Source organism: Prinia subflava, chromosome 25 (genome assembly GCF_021018805.1).
Source record: "Prinia subflava isolate CZ2003 ecotype Zambia chromosome 25, Cam_Psub_1.2, whole genome shotgun sequence".
Taxonomy (NCBI): Eukaryota; Metazoa; Chordata; class Aves; order Passeriformes; family Cisticolidae; genus Prinia; species Prinia subflava.
In genome coordinates this window covers 1,006,566-1,022,215 of record NC_086271.1, presented here as the reverse complement: position 1 = coordinate 1,022,215, position 15,650 = coordinate 1,006,566, and positions in this window count along the sequence as shown.

Sequence of the window (15,650 nt, the reverse complement as noted above, 5' to 3'; positions counted from 1 at the left end):
CTTCTCATGGTGAAGCAGTGAGTGTTACTGGGCCACAACCCCTGCGGGGAAAATGTGAAACTTGTGCCCCAGCTCTTGGTAATGACACAATTAGCTCTGTGTGGGAAAGACTTGAAAAACACTTTACTCTTTGTGAAAAAAAAAAATCTCTAAGCCTTGTAAAAAAAAAAAGGTCTTGAAAATCTTCTTTATAGAGAGACCATATTTTATTACCACACAGAGTTAACAGCAAGGTTAGTTTACTGCACCAACATAAAAGTTAAATGTCCAATTACTGTCTCTGGAAACAATGTTAGGGAGAGAGAAACTGCAGAAGGCTCCACCAGCATCTGTCTGCAACCTTAACACAATCCTGCCCACCAGATCCAGATTTCTTTCATTCAGTGTCCACACCAAGGGTTTATTCTAGGAACACTCTCCCTGCAGAGGGAAGTTTCAAGCAGCCACCCCTCCTTTCCTTACAGTCCATTATTTATGTCCCTATCTTTTCAGAAGAGTTGTAGAGTGAAAATAGAGTGCTGAAGAGCATCCTGGGGATTTTACAGCAGCTTGTGACACTCCAGTGCAGGTCTCCAGAATCCCCTTATTTTATGCCCATATAGGGTCTCTAGAGAGGGCTGTGGCTTCAGCCACCCAGCATTTGTGAGACTCCTGATGCTCGCAAGTTCATTTGAAAATGGAGGGCTCTGCTGAGAAGAGGCACTCTGTAATCCTTATTCTCCAGCCTCTGCTTCCATCTCTTCTCAGTCAGTTGATAAACTTTCATGGCACCAGTCTCCCAATTACTGAATATATGGGTTCTTCAGCATCCTGCAGCAGTTTCTCTTTTGGATGCTCTGTTTCTCAGCAGAATGACTTGCAACATGCTCTCTTAAGTGATTTCATAACAACCTGCAGAATAATCCTGTACTTTTTTTCTGATTACAACCCCCACCTCCCCATAGCTAATGCACTATTTCTGACACCCACAACCTGAATTACCCTAGTGCACTCCCACAGACGCTGTATCAGATGTGTTAATGATGCCTCTGACTGATTCAGCCTCTGGCATAGAACCCTCTTCCCCACTGTCAGGTTATAAGGAGCAGAGGTTTCCCTCACATTGGACCAGCTGTCAGCATCAGCCTGGTCTGAATTTTAAGCTCACAGCCCATTTCTGGTGTGCATGTGCTATCCAGAGGTATCTGCCTTGAGAAGTTGGCATGGTTGTACACTAGAAGGGGTGCAGAGGGTGGCAGTACCACATACATATTCATACACATAGAGATATAAAAATCCCAGATAGCGAATTGCCAGGACAAACTCAACTGAGTTTTGTGCTTAATGATGTTTCTGAGGAGTACTGCCTCTGCTGCTTGCAGAACTGGGGGTGCCAATGGCGCGTGTAATTGAGGTCTCTACTTGGTGTGCCGTGGTGAGTTATTCCAGGGAAGCGAAGGAGAAAGAAGAAGGCCAGAAGAAATCAAATGTGACCACACTTTTTCCACATATGACCATAATTGTTAATGTTACTTGAGTGATCTGCTGATAGCACAGGGCCTGATGGCTTCTGGTGCTGCTCTATATTAACAATCAAAGAGGAACTTTGAGGCAACTTACCCTCAACCCTTGTCTTGTTATCCCTCATATCAGCAGCTAAGGGTATCCTTCCCCTCATCCCTATTTTTTTCCTTTGAGTAAGCAGAGAAATTGCCTTTTTTCACCTTGTTTTAATTACAGGAGGCATGCCACCCTTCCTGGAGTAGCTGCCAGAGGCCATACCAGTGCAAGATCACCAGGCCAGCAGACTCACAGAAAATATGTAAGTAGGTTACAGGGGGGTGGGGGAGGCTGTTAAACACAGCAGGATCCACTTAACAGAGCACCTGTTAGGAGAAAAGGCAGACAGAGCAATACCTGCATGGCTTTACTCTTTCTATCAAATGCTGGCCAGGCTCAAGCAGGAGTGTGGGAAGCTGGGCAGTGAGGGAAGCTGGCAGGGAAGAAGTTGAGAGTGTTTGGATGCCCTGGGCTGGGTGGCTGGAGGGCTCACACAGCTAAAACCTCTCTGCTGCAGGTGAGTAAGGAGCAGCTTGCCCCGACCCCATTCCTTCTGTGTGCACAGGGGTGTTGTGTCCCGTCCCCGGGGCAGGGGACAGCCGCAGTGAGGGCAGAACCAACACCCTGGCTTTAGACCTGGTCTCCTTTGTGAAGGCTTTTGGGGAATTCAGGCAGAATTCTTCTTTCCTCACATGACGTATTTAAATTCTGAGTTTTTAAGGGTGGTTTTTTGACATTGCCCTAAATAGCTTAAGTACTGCCTTATCTTTTGGAGAGAGGTTCCTCTGGCCACCTGGAGAGCATCTCTGGCATTTGACTAGCTGGGTAATGTTTTACTTCTCCTGACCAAGGTAAAACTACTCTATAAAACTAGTTATATGCAGCATGAGGATATTTTTTTCCTCCAAATCTTTTATTTATATAATCTGTCTGCTGACAAATATAGCCAAATCAAATATCTAAATAGGATTAATTCAGGGAGCTTATTACTGGCTCTTGAGGAAGGCCAGGAACTATGGTTATCAACCATAACAGTGAAGTTGGGGTGTCTGACCTCAACAACTTATCCTTGAAAAATACTCTACCAATATCTTCTGAACTGGTGAAAAGTAATTTCATATTCACTGAATAACAGAGAAGAGTGCAAACTAAAATAGCCAGATCTGAATATCAGAGTATATTTTGGTTTTTTTTTCTTGGTGACAGGAGGATGAACATAATCATCAGTGAAATAAGTGTTGAGCCATATTTAACCCTCTCAACACCCCATCAAGACCAAACATAACTGTGTCAATCTTTCCAAACATAAAAAAAATTTGCCTGACCACAGAAAACTACACGTTTTGTTCAGTTTTGAGCCCACTCTGCTATTGCAAGGGAAATATTCCATGGTGTCTCCTGCCCTTGGATGGGATTTAGCTGCAAAACCTGTGGAAAAGCTGCCTAGATGCCTCCTGCATTACACAGAGCTTCCAGCTGGGATGATGTGTGCAGGACACTCCATATCAGGCTTATGGCTGGATGGGATGGTCCTGCACGATTTTGTGCTGGGGAATGTAGTGCACAAGGGCACGGTAAGGAATATACATTTTTTCCACTCCAGATGGCTCAGTCAAATTAATCCTGCAGTCCCTGAGACTGGAAGTGCTGTTCTTACCTCCTGATGGTTACCAGCAGCCTGTTCGAACAGAGCTGATGACTCCCAGTCGTGTTCTTGATGGGCAATGTCTCCATCTTTTAAAATCATCCTTACAGACAGGTGATTAGTTCCCTTATTGGCATTTTCACCTGCAGAAATGAGAACTGAATGGGCTGAATGATCATTTTGCACTGTAATTTATGCATGTAGTCCAATATAGCTCATACTGAGGATCTATTCCTCTTTTATAATTGGGACAAATTCCATCTCTAGGAGCTCTTCTTCCAAGAGAGGATGAGATATCTAAGCCATCACCTGTCTACCACCATTCAGCTGGTATTTATTTCTGACATGTTCGTGTCAGTAGAAGGCTTTCCAAGCTCACAGAGATATTGGGAGGTTTCATTTATACAATACTCTGAGATTGCCTGATCAAAGGCACACAAGTGGAAATCATTACTGTTATTTTCAGACACGTCTTTAATCACAGCCTCTCCCTATTCATCGCAATCATTGCAATTGTACATCAGAAGTGAGTTCCCTCACCACCTGGCCACTTGGTGCTCTTTTAATTTCTGCCTGTTGCCTGTACAGTGAAATTCCTCCTGCATGCCCCTCCACCTCTCCGTGACGCAAACACGTGCACTAAAATTTGCTATGATAGCTTCACTTTATGTGGATTTGTTTCTGCAAAGAGAGGTGATATTGAACTTTGTGAATCTCTCCCGCTAGGAAATGGGGATAATGCTTGGAGCTGTCAATGCAAGGACCACTCAGCAGTGCCTGACAACCTTGCTGAAGTGACTGAGTTATATTCCTATCAGCAGAAAGCAGGAAATGAGTTACAGTGATTTAAACATGGGACTAGAAGAATCTGATCTTCTAACTACAAAAAGGAGTACGCTTGATGATGCCCTGTTTTCTTGATAATTATATTTTTTGCCTGATCATGCACTGAGTCCCAGTGCCCAGGTAGCTTCTGACCAGGAGAACTGAACTTTCTCCTTTCTGATGTTTCTATGGGCTTTGTGCACCTGATATTGTGATAGAGCTGGTCTGTAGTCTCTCCCAAAACCAGTGGGCCCCTCACTTCAAAAAAGGCATTGAAGTATTGGAGTGAGTCCAGGGAAGAGTAATGGAGCTGGGGAAGGGTCTGGAGCAGAAGTCTGAGGAGCAGCTGAGAGATCTGGTGGTGTTAACCCTGGAGAGAAAGAGGCTCAGGAGAGACATTTTCACTCTCTACCACCTGAAAGAAGGTTGTAGCCAGGTGGGGTTTGGCCCCTTCTCCCAGGCAGCAAGTGACAGGACAAGAGGACATGGCCTTAAGCTGTACCAGGGGAGGTTCAGGTTGGACATCAGGAAGAATTTATTCATGGAAAGAGTGGTTAACCATTGGAATGGACTGCCTGGGAAGATGGGAAGCTACCATCCCTAGAAGTGTGCTAGAAATGACTGGATGTGGCCTTTAGTGCTATGGTGTATTTGAATTTAGGTGCTTTAGGCGGTGATCAGTCAAAGGTTGGACTTTGTGATATTGGAGGTGTTTTCCAATGTTAATGATTCTATGATTCAATGCACAGCCACTTCTTTTTTTTCCTCCTATCTGTGTCATCTGTAGAGACTTTGGGAAGTGTGGCAGCTGAGGGTGGGGAACTTGCAGAAAGGCCTATGTGAAAGTGCCCATTAGAATAATCTGACAGCTCTGCTGGAGATCCACTAGGGCCAAAGAAGACCTGCAGCACTCCAGAGGTTTTTGGTTTTTTTTTTCAGGAGCTGGATCTTTTACTTCCAAAAGGTTACAAGCACAGAGAATGGAGTGGCTTTGCCCAGCAGCTCAGGCCAATCTAGCATGACAATGGCAATGGAAATCTGGTTTGGTTTTAAGCCTGGTTTTGATTTGGGGCACTGGAAACCATGAGAGTGCCAAGAAAACGTTGATGTTGCTGACTGCCTTGGATGACAACAAATCTCATGCATCCTGCCCAGGGAAGTGGTCATCCTCCCTTCCAGCAGCTGCAGGTACTGACTGTTTCCATGTGTTTGTCTCACTTGGCTGAAGTGCTCTGTGCAGCAGCTGTTGCTGCTTTTATAAAGTCTGAGGTGTTTCCCTGCTCCCATAAACAGTGATCAATGTCTCAGGAGGACAGGAATGGGAGGTGGAACCTTCCCACCTGAAATCACAAATTCTAGTCCGGGCCTAGGTCATCTGAAAGTTGTCATCACTTAGAATTTCAGCCTACTTGTATTTGCCCTGCATGATTAAATATTCATGCTGGGATATTGTGCCGTGCACGATGAGAATATTCAATGTAACCTCACTGGAAAAACTATTCTGCAGATGCAGTCAGTGTCCTGCTGCTTTCTGAGATGAATTCTACATTTGCCCATTCTCTAGCTTCTCTCTGATGAATGTCAGGCTAGTCCCAAATGTCCACATGATCATCCCATTCTGAGAGACTGATTTTTTTCCACACAAACACCAACACCCTCCTTTTCTTGCCTGATAAGGCAAAGGGGATAACACACTAAATATCCTTCTCATTCCCAGAGGTGGGTGATCCATCTGAGAATGAAGAGACTGCTGGGGAGCAAACCCTTTGCTCAGGATCACAGCAGAACAGCTTCTAGTGCAACTAGCTGATGGCTAATTTGCTTGGGGCTGGCAGCCTGGTGCTTTCAACAGCCTGAACTTCACTTAAAAAAATTATAGTGATTAAGTAAACACAGCTATAATGGAAATCTTTACTCTGCATATTACAAACCAAAATGGCCATGAAGGGAGCAATTACGAAATCTCAGGACTGTGGTGAGGGGAGGAATCATTTGAGCTGTGCTGTTGTTTGTTTTTGTTCATCATTTATTTCCCCTGGGAAACTGGGCTCTGAAGCAGTCTCTGCTGCATCGAGAGATTCCTTACATTTTTGTTAACCCAATTTCCCATCCAGTCTTAAGCAAGATGGGAGGAATTATAAGGGTTTTACATGAAATCACAGGACATGGTGAACTACCTTGGGGGAGGATTCCTAGATCCAGCTTCCAACTCTTATTATAAACCCCCAGCACAAGTTGCACACCAATTGCCCTCTCTCTTTTTCTGTTAGTCAGCAGTGACATGACTGATTTTACGAAGACTTAAGGGAGTGGTGAAGACAATGCAGGAGTGGCAGTGTTAAAGCTGTACTAGTGGGAATTGCAGTGATGATTCAGATGTGGTGATCTTCTACCCTTTCTGGAGATCTATGATTGGTCCTACTGGGTCTTTGTACTTGTCTGATTCAGGAAAATTATAGTGTAAAGCTGCACCAGGCTTTCAGCTTCAGCTGATTTTTGCTGATGTTTGTTCAAGACCAGAGGGAGATTAGCTGGTGGACTAGTCAGCTGTTAGTAGAAAATTGACTGAGAAATAGAGAACACAACAGAGAAATAGTTGGCAAATGATGGGATGAGTGGTAATTCCTAGGTAGCAAAAAGATTGATGCAATCCAAAAGCCCTGCATACTTCCCAAATGTATATAATAATGGAAGTTCAAGAGCTGCTTCAAGGGCAGAAACTAACTTGGAGACCTTTCCTTTGACTCAACAGGCTTAAACAAAGAAAGAGAGTCCAGAATTTCCACTTAAAGCTGCAGATCTACCAGCACAGATGCTCAGTGTGGTGTACAAATATGACAGCTAAGAAAAGCCACAGGCTACCGACTGCTAATTGTCCAAGATCGCCATATGAGGGAAAACATTCCCAGGTAAGGACTGAGTGTGCTTTGGAAATGGAGAGTAACGCACCTAGGCTTGAAAGAAGAGACCAGAAATGTCTGGCAGTTCCCATCACAAGGTTATGTGTTAGCTAAGGAAGAAAACTTTCCAGGTAACCATCCAGACTTTCCGCTGGCATCATGGTGAGCACATCCCAGAGAGGTGGAGTGTGAAATAAGAGAACAAACTTTCTCCTTCCCAGGCAAAAGACACTCACTTCAGGTACAAGGCTTCAGAGCTGAGCTTGCTGGTTGCCAAGGCAGGCTGAAACAGCAGCAAAGTGGGTGGTGTCTAGGGAATAAGGGACTGAGTTTGGTGGGAGAGGGGCTGAGGGATAAAAGGAAGGACCTAATTTTTAGGAATGGGAGTAAATATGGCAGGATTTTGACAGCAGGCTACAGCTCTTGCCTCAGCCAACCAAGCAAAGGAAGGTAACCACAGCACACACACAAACACTAAAGGAATTGTTACTATTACTCCTATTCCAGGGCAATAATAAAACACATACCTGCAGGTTGGTCTGAAACCACCTCCCCTGCTCACCCTCACTTCTTTTGGAAGCCAATTAAGTCCTTCCCGAAGAGATGCTACATGAAAAAGAGGCTTTTCTGAGATTGGTAATGGCTGTCACCCCAGCAATAATCGTAATGAATCACGCTTGGGCTCCTGTTGAGCTTGTATTTTCAAAGAGATGTTGGTTCTCGATCCGTTCATTAATATTAATTAGCATGAAATCACGTTTCATTTCCCACTTATGTGCCCAACCTGCAGCATCCTTGTGTGTCCTGTGCTAACGAACCAGATGCCATTTACGGCTGGCACAAAATAATTAGCTAATAGTTGCAGAATACGTATCTCAAGTTATTTAAATATTTATGCCAGACTTTTTACATTTTGGCTCCCAGCCCTCATCTGGGGGTTGCAATGCAATTTAGGGAGAATATGAGAAAGTTTTCACAGTTGTCTGCAGAAAGCTTTAATTATACATTCTCCATATGGATACAACTGCTTGATGTTATACAGATGTTGGCACCAAGCTGACCACCAGGTACCAGAGTAGAAATAGCAAAATTCAGCAAGCAGATCAAAATCTAAATCCCTTGTTGTGACTGGATACTGCATAATGCAACACTCTTTCACCTTCTGATCCACCCTCTTTTGCTCAGAGACCTCTTCTGCCAAATACTTCCTGCCAAACCCTGCTCTTGGGAGCCTCTGGAGGAGGCTGGAACACCACAGAGACGTTATAGCGAGAGCAAGGACATCCAGAATTCAGAGGAGCTGGGATTCCTGGTGTTTTGAGAAATTGAGGAGCATATCCCTCCTTCCGACTCGCAGTGTCATGCAGGGATGTTTGTGTGTGTAATTCCTGGTGTGCCTCCCACTGAAGGAGCAGAAAGAAGGCTGGCAGACAGGGATGACACTGGGCTGTTAGCTGGATTTCTCCTTGAGGATATGCATAGAATATCTACTCTGTTTACTGCTTTATATGTGAATGACATTGATATATGAGGTCCCACTGAAGGCTGATTTTTGCTTAACTTGCCTACCTCTCCTGTATTCTGACCTTCCAGTCTTAACAGTGTAGAGATGATTTGCTTTTGCATAGTCTGAAGCTCAGAAGCCCCAAATTATCTGTAATGTCTTGAGCACATAATTATATTGAGCTTATCGCTGTGATTCCTCGGCACTTTCACCTTACTGTGCCCTCAGCGAGGCAGTCCCTGAACCAGCTCTGGTGGAGATCCAGTTCTGCTGAAGCTTTCATTTTTTTTGGAGCAGGTTTAGGCAGGGAAATGGTGGGAGGTGGGAAAGGGAAATGTTATTTAATGCATATGTTAGATATGATACCAGGAGAAAAAGCGCTTGTGATCGGTTCTCACATGGGTAATCAGGTGAGACGAGATGGCTGCTGTGTGTGGGGTGCACCTGGGTCCTGTGAGGGAGCAGTGACCCACACCTTCCCTGTTTCACTGCAACACTGGTGCTCCTGCCTCTGAGAGTGCCCATTTTCACAAGTAAGCAGAAATGGGCTTACTCACTAGGCAGATGAAAGACCTCTGAGGAATATGTGGGTGCTCTGGTAGGTAGTGTTGCACTTCACTGAACAGAGCCCTTCCCCTTGAATCAGTCTCTGCTTTGGCGAGTCAGCCTTTACAGGCAGCTCTTTTTTTTTTTTTCTTTGGGCTAAGTTATGAAAACCGTGAAGGATTTCTCAAGGTTCCAGTTAAATTGCAGTTTTTGCCATTCCAATCCGCTGTTCCATCTCTGCAGGCAAAAACAACTGCATTTTCCCTGCCACTCCTTCTGTGCTGTGAAATAGCTGTCAAGCTCTACCCCAGAGTTAGCTGCATTGTTGCGGGGGAAGAAATGGTTTTTTTCTGTCCATGCACGAAAGTGAATAGATAAATCTCTTTAGATGAAGAGGCAGTTATTTTGTCTTAAAGAGTGGGAAGTGAATGGAGGAAACAGTGAGAAGACTACAGCGAGCTAAAGCTCAAGAATCTGTTCAAGATATTTATTCCTTGCAGAGGCAAAGGAGAGCAGTCCCACAATTTTTCTTCTCTTAGGTCAGGAACACAGGACTGACACCACAGTAGCTCACTTCTTCCCTCTTGAGGGATGGCTGTTAAGGCAGTGGTTTTAACTTATTGTATTTAATAAGGAGCTGAGAGACAATAAAGCAACAAAATGAAACTTCTGCCGACCACGTAGCAAGAGGGGGAAAGAGGTTAGACAAAAGTCCAAATGCCAAGTCTGAAAAGTGGAAAGCAGGGCTGTACTGGTTACAAATCTCTTACTCCACAGAGCTGGCCGTGAACACGATGGATGTACTCTCTTTTTGGTTGCCTACAGCTAACATCACTCCTACCAACATTTTCTGCCGTGGCAGAAGAGCTGTGCTCCTCGCATTGCAGTGCAGAACTGCAGGCTCTGGAAGAAGGAAACCAAAGTAGTCTTGGCTGAGGGGTGAGACAGCCCTGCAGGGCTGAGTTCTTCAGGACTGCTTTGTGTACTTTAGTATGTCCATCACTAATTTGTAGTGCCTTGCTTGAAAGGATGCTTGTGCTGCAGTACTCACCAGGGCACCAAAGCAATGCACAGGAGAGGCTCCTCAGCCTTGAGAGCTGTTCTCTGGATAAGGAGGTAGTCAGAGACACCTGGGAATGCTGATAAAGCAGCTGCTTCTTTTCTTCATTGCTCTATCAACTTCTGTAAAGGTGCAATATAGGTATTAGCCACACTGCCCATGGCATGAGGCCAGGTTCTCGTTTGCAGAGAGGCTGACTGGAGGCCTGTGTGTGCTTCTGCCACCCATGATCTGCACTCGAGGGCAGACTAGCTGACCTGCACCCCCAGGATGCCAAGGAATAGCTAGGAGGAGGATTTCAGTTGGCTATGTGCTCTCCCTGCTCTTCTGGAGAGTGCCTCCTCCGTTCTTTGTTGGGTTGGAAAGAAGAAAGCGTGGAGGGCCAAAAAAAGGGAGTTGACCGAGCAGTTCTGTGGGAGAAGTTCCTAAGTAAAGGAAAAATCCTCTCTGTCTGGTGAGAATAACACACGGTGCTCTAGTTACTGGGGGCACGGGTGAAGGGAGCTAGTGAGGATGCCAGAAAAAGAGTGCAGCAGGCGTCATTGCATGGTGGTGATCTACTTTAAAGTGATATCAGAAAAACCTATTAAATATATAACCTCAGCGCCCAGAAAATTGTGTTAAGAGGTTTATTCGTGTAGGAAAAGCTTCATCTTATAAATATAGATAAGGGCTTCCTTTTTTTCCTTCTTCTTCTCCTTCTTTTGGATTTCCTATACAGAAAACGTATTTGGACTGTAATTTCCCTTCTGGGAAGCTCTACCTAGTTGTGCTGCTTTCTGTCTGGCAGGACTGCGAGGTCCGTGCTGCAAATGGGAGGGGAGCTCAGTGTGATGAGTTCTTCCTGTCATGTATCCCACTAGATCCAGTTCCAAGCCCTGTCCTACAGAGCTGTGTGCATGTGTGCCCTGCAAGAGGGCTGGTAGTTTCACCAAGCAGAGGTAGGGCTGCTGTGTGCTGAGGGTGATGGATAGCTGCTGTTCTTTTCAGGATGTATCTGCTGCAAGGCTGCTCCTGACTCCTCTGAAAGGGAGGGAAAGGTCCATAAAATAGGAACTCACAGATCCCAATCTCAGTTTCTCCTCTCTCTGAGCATAGGCCCTGCAGAGCACATCAGGTGGAAATGTTGTTGTGAATATTAAGTAAGCCTGCTATCCTTCAGATTTCCACCTTCCTTCCTCAACAGTTCTCTTTCTTCTTTGAGAGGGTAGAACAGGACCTCTCTGAGGTGTCCAGCCTCATCTACTAACAAAAGTCCAACCACTATCTTTATGCTGAACACAAATCAACCTGTGTCTCATCTTTAAATCCACGTTCTCCTGTCCAAATTGGAATTTAATTCTGTTTCTGTGTTGTTTCTTTATGGAGGGCTCCCAAAAGCCCAAGTTCAGCAATGCTAATGTTCCTGTCCACAATCCCCCCATGGCCTGCACTCAGGGCTACCAGGCCAATGGTCCTTCCACCCTGGCTACCTTGCTGTCTTCCCCATCCCCACAACCTTGTCCTGTATTGCTGATGTGCAGTTTTGTCTCCTCCAGACCCCTGACATCTCATAATGGCCTGTGCCCTTTCCCTGGAGAGTTTTGAAGAAACTCCTCAAAATTATTCTCAAATACCATCCTCCTCATGCTTGTTTTTTTTTCCTTCCTCTCATTTGCCTTGACTTCCCATGCCTTCACAGCTCTTCAGCTGTTCCTGGGTTTCCCTGTTCCAACTTCCCTGTTCTCCTGGGAGGCAGGGAGGCCTGTGCCAGCCTTCCCTTTGCAGTTGCTCAGACAAGCATTGCTGGGCTGTACCTGTAGGACCGTTCTTGCCAGGGAGGAGCCTGCTGAGGACAGTCACAATCATCTGCTGTCATCCCTTTTCACATCTCCTCTAAGTTCCTGTCATGTGTGCCTACAAACAAGTAAACTAAATAACTGCCAATGCTGACACTCTTGGGGCTTAATCAGGATGACTAACGTTGCCTCATGGCTTCTTTATGCTCTTCTATCCACAACCATCTGCTGTTGCTTTGCCTACCAATCGATAACTGTGAATCAGGGCATTTCCTCTTCCCTCCTCCACCCCACCCAAATCTCTGCCTCTTTCTCCTAGGGGCTATGACAGCTTCCAAAATCACCTCATTATCACAGGCAGGGCAACTCACGTCCTGTTGGTACAAGGAAGCTTCCTTTTATGAACGTTAAGGACCATCCCTCCGTGTGAGTTGTGAAACAAGATGACACCATACTTGCATTATAATGCCATTGTGTTTGGCATTATATTGGCTGAGGTGAAAGTGGAACTAGCTTATAAACAGGTTGCAAAACTCTTGCCTTGCTCTTTCTCAGGCACTGTCACTGGTCTGCGAAACACTTCCAAAAATCCCATTTCTGGTGGAGTGCTTTGGCTATCTTTTCTGGTTAGTTTTTGGGGGGAGGTTGAGGGGGTTTGTGTGTGGTTTATTTTGTTGGGGTTTGTTTGTTTGTTTTGGGAGTATGAAGATATCAAATCTGGTCTTTCATGGCTTTGCCCAGACCTCTGAGGTGAGACCTGTCTCTACATCCTTGCATCCCAGATCACATGCTAGTACAGGTGCTGGCAGCTCTTCCCCTTCTGGCAGGGGTGCTTGCCAGAAAATTCATGAGATGCTGCAGAGAGCGTTACTTTTTCCTGCTGGAGTGGAAACCAAGGCAAAGAGGGGTGCAGTATCCAGCTGATTATCCTAAAGCAAGCCAGGAGGAAAGGTAAGGTTAGAGTACAGGGCTTGGGCTGACCTCTTCCCATGCTGGGGCTGACTGCTGCCATTTCTGCTGTCCCCCCTGGGATGGGGGCTGGTGGACAGGTAGCAGACGACCCTCTTCCCTCAGCTCCAAGTGCCCCCTGTAGCATTAGCCCTGCCTGGCACGTGTGCCTGCAGAGGAATTCAAGCAGTACTTGAAAGAAAACAAAGCAGAGCAAACGGCTTTTCATGAAAAGCAGCTGGTGAACTCCACTGCCTGGAGCCAGAAGCCCTTTTAGGGCAAGTGGCGGTTCCCCTTCTCCCTTAGGGAAGAAGGATCTCTCCAACAGAGGCTCCTCTGTGATGGAAGGTTAGCAAAGCAACCTGGCGTGCGTTTTACTGGAGTAACAATGCAGATTTTCAGTTTGCAGCCCTGCTGTAAATCCCATTTCCACGTGGGTGGGATGACCCGGACTGCTCCAGCTGCAGAAGGAAACCTGTCCCTGCTGGCTGGCCAGGGGGATTTGGCGACAGCAAGTCAAAGTCAGCATCTCTTGGGTGTTTGTGAGGGGACCCTGACTGGGTCCAGCCTCAGGGGAACCCGTGACCTCAGTTCTCTCCTGCTGCATCCCCTGATCTGTCTTTTCCATCAACTTAAAAGTGGGAGTAAGATAATATCCCTAGGATTTGGTAACCATCTGTGTCATGGCCAGCTTTAGTCACAGCAGTTGCTTTCAGGCAGGAAATCGCTGAGGACAGCAAATCATCCTGACAATAACCATCCTGCAAACCTGTTGCCTCTTCCCCCAGCTTTGCCCTGCGCCTCCTTCGTCTCCATCTATGCAGCTGCTGCTGGTGCAGGGGGCAGAGTGTGGGGAGGGCAGCAGCAGAGGGCTTCCCTGGACTCCCTCCTCCCCCACCAGGCCCTCCGTGAAGACGTGACAGGGTGCAGAGAGGGGGATCACACCAAAGAAGCTTCCAGACTCAGGAAGTTATTTTTTCCTCACTCTCGAGAAGCAAATACCACATGACCTGTGTGATGGAAAAGCTCTTCTCAGCACGTGTCAAGCAGCACTGAGAAGTGAAGAGTCGGCACAAAACCGTGTTGGCAGTTGACATTTCATGAGCACATTGCCATCAGGCTCAGCCGAGAGAGCTGAGGGAACCCTGGAGCGGGGTGGCCCCTTCGCCTCCCCCAGCATGGTGCCTCTGGGGGTGCAGGATATTGTCATGTGGGCAAGACAGAAAGCTGGGAACCAAGGTCACCCCCACTCCATACTGAAACTGGTGCCCTGTCCCCAACATGGTTTCTCGTTTGCACAGAATTTAAGGTGACACTGCAGTGTAGGGGGTAAAAGGCATTCCTGGTCCTCTGGAGAGGATTTTTGACTACATTTTGTTGTGGAAATGTAAGTGTACTTTTCCATCCACAGCCTGCCCTGCCCTCACTTTGTAAGGGTGACACAGGGATGCCTGGCCAGGCTCCTATCATAGCTCATTGCAAGGAGAAGAGGCAGTGCCTGCCCTGCCAGTGGACTAATTTAAATTACCTGGCTGCAGCACTAATGCACAAAACCTGTTGCCTCCTTTGGGAGGCTCTGGGAGCTGAGAAGTTGGAGGCAATTAGTCATTTGCTGTGTAGTGGAGAAGCCATTCATTGCCTGCCTGCATTGCAAGGTATCTGGCTGCCTGTGCTGTGTACTTTCAGTTCAGGTTGGAAGGGAGATAGCCAAGCCTGCTGGGCTTGGGAATGGCAGGCTCTTGGAGTGGGAGGTGAAATGCTAAGGGAGAAAAAGAAGAAAGTGGTGGGGGGATAAACAGGAGACCGAGTCTCGTAATGTAACATTCAGGAACCTCAGTAGAAAGTGAGACTCCTGGGCTTTCATTCCTGATGTCATGAATATTTCAAGGTTTCTATAATGATTCTTGAATGTAAAATGCAAAACAGTCGTGGGAGTAAGGGCATGGTGTCCTGGACTTCTCCCTCTCAGATGAATCCCAGACCATTTCTTTATTACATTAAGGTGACCAACACCCACAGCAAATGCTAGCAGAATTTATATCTTCCAGGATCAGCTGCTACCTTGCTGTCAGGCCAATACTGAGAGAGGTATGAATTGGCTGCAGTCGCAGAAATGAAGGTGTGGACTCTGAAACCTAATGATAACATATTTCTTCCAGAGTAACAATGAAAGTGCTTATCATAGCTAACTGGATGAAAGAAATGTTTTAAGATAAATGACAGCAGCTGAGAGACTGCTTTTTTCTTTTTTTTCTTTTTTTTTCTTTTTTTTTCTTTTTTTTCTTTTTTTTTCTTTTTTTTTTTTGTACAGTTGCCCAGAACTGTTTAGAAATAATTCAGACACACCCAAAGAGTGTCACGTTGTTAGATTGGGCCAAGAAATAGTTCTTCTTTCCTAAAAATGATTCTGTGGAAAAATGGGAAGTGCAACCAGGAACTGAAAGTCTTGTGAGATGAGAGGCTGAAAGTGTACTTGGCAAAGGTGATTTCTTCTATCATTTTTTACTGCTGAAACACCCATTTTTTTCTGGTTGCCAGTGAAGAAATTGATAATGGAAATGTCCATTTGCCCCTTTTTCTATGTCATTTTTCATCCCAGGGTGGAAAGAAAACAAAGATAAACCAACTGCTCCATCAGTGATCGTGAGGTTTGGAGTCAACCTTTTACTCACACGCCTTATTCTGACACTCTCTCTAAGCATGGAGGAGTCTGAATGAACTGGCAAAACAGCACAAAACTGGGACCTGAGCTTGATTGTTGATGGGTAGGATCAGAAAGCAGGAAAGCAGTGTGTTCATTCCTGCGTGTACTCCAGGCAGAGCCTGCAGAAGCTCGGAAGGTCCCAGCAGCAGCTGCAGGTCTGGCTGGCCGTGGAGCAGAGCTCACAGCAGCTTGCCAAGGAGT